At 48.8% G+C, this 7,769-nt stretch overlaps 1 long non-coding RNA gene across 1 annotated transcript; it reads right to left on the bottom strand.

Moving 5' to 3' along the window:
* Positions 1–3,403: 3,403 nt before the first annotated feature.
* Positions 3,404–4,865, bottom strand: LOC113956756. Its single transcript, XR_003530944.1, has 3 exons — positions 4,783–4,865; positions 4,150–4,247; positions 3,404–3,686 (listed from the first exon to the last, which is right to left on the bottom strand). It is a non-coding gene; the product is annotated as an uncharacterized LOC113956756 (long non-coding RNA).
* Positions 4,866–7,769: the final 2,904 nt, after the last annotated feature.

Genomic DNA, 7,769 nt, shown 5'->3' with positions numbered 1-7,769 from the left:
TTGCGTGTTGGTATTCAGGTGACTGCCCCAGGCTGAAGGGATGAACACATCCAAGGTGACCAGGGAGCTGTGAGAGGATTCAACCTGAAGATCACTGTATAAAACAGTGTGGGTCTGGCATGCACCCATCAACGTCAACTGGGTGACAGCTACGGGTGTAGCACGTGAGCCTGACTGTGGGGACGCAGAAGGTGTTAAGGGAAGTGAAAGGAAGCTGTTCTGAACATTGCTGCAGGACTGGAAGTGTCACGTGGTCAACTCGTGCTGGTGTCGTGTGGTTTCAGTTGCTGGCACTTCGTGTGGAGGTCTCACATCACACCCCAGGACTCTCACCACGTGCAGCCTGACATTTCCAGAGCAGGCAGATGCAACAATGAACATCAGTGCATATGTAACGCGCTGGAGAAACTGTTTGGGTCTCCAGGTGGGTTACGTGAGGCAATTACGAGTCTCTAAGCTGGCTAGACTTCTACAACAATGAAAGGCAAGGGAAAAAAAATAATCAGTAGCTCACTGGCTTTCCCCCATACCTTGGGCCTTTGAAGGGACAGAGGTCACTTCACAGTGATCCTTTCCTGGACAGTCTTCAAAAGTTTGTGTTCCTCCTTGATGAGTTCAGCCCTGCTGCGGTGATGTCCTTGATATGGAGACAATTCTATCACTTGGAAACCTCTTTTTCTAGGATGTTTAAACAAAGGTGTTTCAAATGTATGCAGGGCATGGAAGAGAAGGGAAAGGAGAGGAGTTTATGCAGGGATGGTATGAGAGATTCACCCTGGCAGTGAAAGTAAATGTGCATGACACAGCTGAGGGCAAGCATGTGTGTTAACAGACAAACAGCCCCAGGAACACAAAATGAGATGAAAAGGGAGCTAAAGAATATAAACACCAGGGAGTTCACAGCTCTCAAAGACGTGATGTGATCCTATTGCAACCGCTCCACCAGCTGCCCCTTGGTGGCCCTGCCCTGGGCTGCTGTGCACAGTCCTTCCTAGGACAGTTTACAGAGGGGGAAAACACGGGTGGGACAAGGGACAGGACATGGACCAAGCAGCACAACTGTGTTAACTCCTTTAGAGGTAGCTGGGGCAAGACACAAACACGCAGCATGACTCTATCAGCCTTGTCAGCCTCCCCCACAACATTCACCTCCTTCCCCCGTGAAAGTTAAAAGAACAGGTCTGAACTGTGAGGCAGTGCTGAGACCAGAACACCCTCCCAAAGATGGGGAGCAAGGTTGAGAATACAGCTCCCACTTCCCTGGTCCCTGGCCACCCTGCCCAGACGCCCACAGCACTGTTACTCAGGGGCCAGCTCGTCCCTTTCTCTTCCACTCCCCCGTTATGTGAAGCAACTCTTGTTACTCCTCAGACCATCTCTGCTTCCCAGCAAAATCAGCAAGCCATCACGGTCCTTTTTGAAGGCCAGGCAGCTCTCACAGCAGTAAATACCAGTGTAGAAAACAACAGGCAGTTTATTCTTCGCCCCCAAGAAACATCCACAGAGTTTCTGTGCTGCCCCTGCAATAACAAGGAACACCTCTTTATGCTTTTCTCTGTGTGAATTGAAGAGGCTGCAGTACCTGGGGCTCAGCACCACATCCCAAGAGTTGTGATCAGCAGAACCCCCCTAGGTCTGCTGGCACTAGGCTGGCAGATTCAGGCCTCCCTGGGAACTCACAAGTGCCTGACCCCAAGGATCTCCAAGTGGCTCCAACAGTGAAAGGTTTTTTAAAACACTTGCAATCAGACCTGTGGCCAGGATGCTGCACTTGGGAAAGCTTAGGAAAGAAACCATCCTAGAGTCATGTCCAAACTATACTAAAAACCCCAAAACTTCCGTAATGCGTCAAGCCCTAAATTAGCTATCTCTCCAGCTCAAAGCACGTGAAATCCTCTCCTGTCCTTGGAAGGGGAGCACCCTGGGGAGAAGCAGATCAAGAAACCCTTAGAAGCAGTAAGGAAGCCTCAGCAGGCTGCCAGCAGCAGGGATCTAGCTTCAAGGGCACGAAACTTTACCGCCTGGGGTAAAACAGCGAGCCTCAGCCTGGGGGCAGTGGTCAAAACGAGTGATGTTCTCCTATGCCTAGCTGCTAGATCAGAAGTGGGATGGGAGCTGTCAGTGTGCTATGCTTGCAATGACTATCAACCTGTCCAGGATGAGCCCAGGCTGCTCTAAAGGTTTTGGACAAAGGACATCACTAAGCTAATGAGCTGCTGGCCCAGCTGCCAGCATCTTCAGTGGAGAGAGGTTTTCAGTACAGACACACAGCACTCCCAGTTCATAACCATAAGGACACGCACTCTTTTCCTTGAAAGAGATTTGTATCCTGAAGCAGAGGAGATTTGCAAACCAAAACAACCCTGGCACTTTTGCCTGCCTCCATGAACCACGTGGCTGATGGCCAGCAGCATATCAGACTGGCAGAGCAGGCAAAGCTGTCATTACCTGGTGTTCAAACAACTCATGATCTAACCTGCTTGTGCTAGCCAGGATTCAGGCTGCTGCAAAATGTAAGCCCACAACCTTAGCCAAAACTGAGGAACTTGAAGCAACTTGGGAAACTCAGGAGCGGCAGAAAACCTGGGGCCAGATCAGAAACATTAACTACAGTTCACCTCGCCCACATGCAGAATCACCCACGCCCCAAGTGTCCCTGCTGAAGCCCGGGGGTCCCAATGAGCAACTCGAGAGAGGCAGAACCACACGTTCATGTGCAGATGCAGTTCCAAGAGAGACACCACCACCACAGAGGAGATGGCAGGAATAAGGCGGAAAAAACATTTTTCATGGCCTTGACAGTGACCCAGAGTCCCACCATAGGAGAAATTGCTTTGAAAAGCACTCTGGTTGGGGATTTATGGGTGAACATGGCTGTATATTTTATAGTACATTCTTATGGCCTCATCGGTCAATAATCTGCATTTAACTCAGTCCCTTCAGAGTGTGATGGGCCATAACGCTTGTGAAGCAGCTGCTACATGCTGAAATAATAATCAAGGAAGCAGAGGGCAGAGCTGATAATTGACTCTGCTAATGTGCAAGTCGGGACTTTGAGTTATTGATCAGATGTGCTTCGGTGGCTCAGCAAGAGCCCAATCCTCTATGCCTGGAGGTATCGACTCAGATGTTACCAAGAAGAGGGTATTCTCTTCTCCCCACATACTGATTTTCTGGATCATCTCCTATTCTGAATTTCCTTCAGCATTTCCTCTGGGACTGGTCTAAGATAGACCCCTGAAGTTGCCTGACAAAACAGCTTTGTCCCTGCTGCCAGCCTGCTTGTGTCCCACACACCCAGATCTTCAGCATCAGGGACATAAACAGTGCTGAGGAGACAACGACTTTCACCCCTCAGTACCTCTTGGCACCATCCTTGGCACAGGTGCCCTTTCCTGTCAGCTCCTTTTCTTTCTACCCTCCAGCTGAATCCCTTGCTTCCTCCTTCAGGTCTTCCACCTACCTCTCCTCCTCCTTGAGCCTCACTGCAGCTTCAGCACGTTTCTCCCTGTCCCCAGAGGTTACCGTGGCAGATCAAGGCACGTCACTGGCACCTCATCCCATGCCACTGCTGACCACCTGCTCACCCACATCCTAGTGGGAGTCAGAGCCACAGAGATAAGCCACTTCCTCCACTGTTAGCCGAATGCCTGCAGCCACGTCTTGAACGTGAACTTGCACAAAGCCTGCCAAAAAAGGTAAATAAATTATGTCAGAGAGGTCTTCCTTTTCAGCTAATTCACTGGTTTCTTCAAAGACTTGCAAGAATTCGGGAGATGTGGGCTCCTTCTGCAGAATCTCTGCAGGTTGCACATCTGAGCAGTGTTACCTGTGTAAGCTTCACGGCCAATTCTAATTTGCTAGGCACTGCATTCATTTGCATGCATGTCAAACAGGCCTGTAATTCTCCACATCATCCCAAGAGCTGTTAAAAATGTGAGTAAGACATTCTCCATCCTTATCAGACACTGCTTTTTCTTTTTAATTTTTCCTTTTTTTTTTCTCCCAATTTTTTTTTTTTTTTGGGGGGGGCTCTTTTCTCTTCAGTGAGAGAAATATTTCTTTCAGAGATGTGGCCCTTTCATCCCCATCTTCCTCAAGACCTCTTGTCTGTAAACCATCATGACCTGGAAGCTTAATGAGACTTACACAGTCTGGTTGTCCCAGCTGCTCCTCTCTCAGTCTCTGATGCTATTTTCTCTTGGTCCAGAAAAGGGCAAGATCTGCGTAAGCCCCTCCAGAGCCATCTTTGTAGTGGAAACAGATGTGAAGGAATTATTCAGCCCTTCAAGAACATATTTAGTTTCCTTAATTGCTCTCTTTTAAGTACAGGTGACTCAGTGCTCAAATATTTAGACAGACCTCTCAGTGTGGGTTACTTGGAAAATCAGTGCTTTTACACCTCTAGGCTCCTGCATGCTTAAACCCATTTTCATCTTCTAAGACTGGGAAAAATGTTGTCCAGTGAAGAGCATCAAGAGCTTAGTCTGTGTTGTCCAAAAAACAGTTGTGAGATTCTTTGAGCAACTGCTTTCACAACAGTCCTTAAAAAAAATAAAAAATCTAGCTGCAGAGTCCAAACGTTGTTTCCATCAGGCAATAGATGCCCAGTGGGCTCTGCTTCCCCTCTGTCTTGCAGGAGAGGAGAAGGATAGCTTCACATTCAACCACAACCTGCCAGATGCTGTGGGACGTGCAAGTGTTCCCACAGCACTACGTGGCCCTTCTCATTTTCCAGGTTGTCTTTCTGGCCAAATGTATCTATTGCCAGATGCTGCTCACCTTGCTGAGTCTGCAGCTCACGCAGCTGCCAGATTCCCACAGGGGCTCAGGGTTTTTATCAAGAGTAGCAAAAAGTTGACGAGACACTTGCAGGTTCGCCGTGGCTGAAAGGGTGCTGAGTTGCAGCAAGGGAAACAGGAAGGCTCGTGTTCAGCTCACTCCCAGGATGCATGAAAAGCTAAGAAATGGCCAGGCAGGCAGGAAAGTGATGGCTTTATAAGGAGATTCAGGATGCAACTCAGAGATGGGGAAGATTTTGAAAAGAAAAGAAAAATGGCATTTTACAGGAATCAAGGAAAATGCTTTCCAAATGCTCCTGCCAGCTGGACAGAACCTTGCCTGGAAGATGTGTACTCACAGAGCCTGCCGTGGCAGGCAGCAGATCTGCAAGGCAGGAGCCACGGTGTGGGTGTTGTTGGCCTCCCCCAGCCCCAGGCCTCAGCACTTCCCACCAGAAAGGAGAAGCTGCTTCTCCGCAGGGGTGGGAGGTGACACGTCACAGCACCTTGGGGTTCCTGTTGCATCACAGACTTCCTGAACCACACTGCAATGGCTTTGTCCTCCCTCAGCGTGCAAACAACCCCTGCTGCCTGGGCTGGCTCCCCTCTCCCTGTGGGGATGTGCAGGCCCTGCAGTGTGGCAGGCAGCCAAGCTGAGCAGTGCCCCCACAGTAACACAGACCCAGCAGACAAAACATCTGCTCCCTGGGGCTCTCCTGACTTTGGCTGCACGGAGGGACTCAAGGACCAGGGGGGTCCCGATGGACAGGCTGGCAGTGCCCCACTGCAGTGACAAAGGCAAATCGGATCAGGGGCTGCATCCACAGGGACACTGCTAACAAAAAAAGAAATGTGATCGTGCCACTCTGCTCAGTGCTTTTCAGGCTACATCCAGCCAAGCTGTATCCAGTTCTGGTACCCATGATTCAAAAAAAAGACACGAACAGACTGGAAAGGGACCAAAGGAGGGCCACAAAGATGATCAAAGTGCTGGAGATCCTACCATATGAGGAAAACAAGAAGTAATTAGATCTTTTCCCCCTGGAAAAGGCTCAGGAGGGGACTTCATCACAGTTTTCCAATACCTAAAGGGTTGCTCCAAATTAGACAGAGGTTCTCTCTTCACAAGGAGCCACATGGAGAGGACAGGGGCAGTGGTACAAGTTGCACAAGGTGAGATTTCATTTTTATATAATAAATACATTTTTTACGGTGAGAGCAGTCAATCACTGGAACAACCTCTCAGAGATGTAGTGGAGCCCTCGTCACTGGAAGTTTCCTAGACGTGACTCGACAGGGTGCTAGATAATCTCATCTACTCTCTCTTTCCCACGAAATGTTGAACCAGATGATCTTTCAAGGTCTCTTCCAACCTGGGCTGTTCTGTGTTTCTGAGACTAGCTCCATCTCCAGACTCCAGCTTCCCTCCAGGTCCTCACCCCTCCTGGCCCCTGTGCATCCCCATTCACAGGCATTTCCCCTGCTACCGAGGGACAGTGTCTCCAGCCATCCCTCCCAGGATCCCCTCCCCTGCCTCTTACCAGAAGGAATCATGACTCTACCATGACCAGACAGAACATACCCTTGACAGGAGAAGCATTGTCTCTTCATACCCCTTGCTGCTTCTTTTCTTCTGCAGAAGGATTTGTTCCCTTGCTTCTCCTCCTATCTCCTCCTGAAAAAGCAGAGAATGAAAAGGGAGACAACCCTGCCACTTTGTTGTCATTAATCAGAAAGGTGCAGGGAATGGAAGAGGATGTATTTAAGAACACACCTGAAGGATTTTGGATATTACACCCACATACCCACTCAGCTCTTGGATACAGACTCCTCTGTGCCATTTATCCTAATCTATCCCTTTGCACTTCACAGTAATCACCTTTCACCATGAGATCACACAACTCTTACACCCACAGCACCACACAAATCACCAGACCCAACCCTGTCCCAAAGAAATTACAGCTAATATACTTATTGTAGAGTAACACAATGACCCTTTGACCAAACAGAGCCAGGGAAGTGCTTTAGAAAGAGTTGCAAAACATGCACAACATGGAAATATGGGCTCCAGCTACGGGGCAGCTCCCAGTGTTGGAGTGATGGTGTTGGTAGTTATCCAGAGGTTTCACCATATGTGTGTGCACACATTTCTAGTGCCCATAGCCCCCTGCCTGAATTTGGAAATAGCTCCCCTACAGCTCAGCAAGGAACATTTCTACACTGGAGCTTCTGACCCCCATGATATCAGCAGGGACTGGATCTAGGGATATTGTTCTGGATCCTTCATCCCATGCCATGGCTTCTGCAAACGGGATGGAGGTGGAAATGTCCAATCCAAACCCGAACCAATTGTCAAAAAGTTTTTGGTCCTAATCCATTACTAAATGCTGGAAAGTTCGGGGTGCCTCACAAGCCTGCTAATGAAGCAAGTGGAGTAGGGAGAGAAGTACGAACCCCATTTCTGTGCCAAAAGTGAATTCAGTTTTGTAGAGAAACTGCACATTCAATACAGCGCGTCCAGCGATCATCAGTTCCAGTCTGCTCTTTTCCTTCCCTTAACAGGATTTTCCCAGCACAACTTACCTCATCAGCCTTTCATTGCTACTAAGCCAGGAATCCCAGACAATCTGTCCCACTGCCTCCAAACAACTTTCTGTCTATCACTAACAGGCCTGCAGCATCCATATGTCCTGCAGCCTTCACTGCTATCAACAGTCTTAATCTTCCTTATCACCAGTTATCCAAATATCCGAGGCAGAAATAGATGCTAAATTTCAGATCATTAGCAGAAAACAGAACCAATTATGGAAAAAATAGCCAAGAGTAAGAGATCTCACACTGGATTAAAAATAGATTGTTTTTATCCATTCTCGTGACTTCAAGCGGGCGTGCAGAACAGCAAGCTTTGCAAGCTCAGAAGGGAAATGTGCCTGGCTGGGGGGCCAAAAGAGCTGGTTTGGGTGGGGATGTACCCCTCTGGCTCAGGTC

This window comes from Corapipo altera, unplaced genomic scaffold (genome assembly GCF_003945725.1).
Source record: "Corapipo altera isolate COAL_440 unplaced genomic scaffold, ASM394572v1 165, whole genome shotgun sequence".
Taxonomy (NCBI): domain Eukaryota; kingdom Metazoa; phylum Chordata; class Aves; order Passeriformes; family Pipridae; genus Corapipo; species Corapipo altera.
This window is presented reverse-complemented; position numbering and strand designations above follow the sequence as displayed.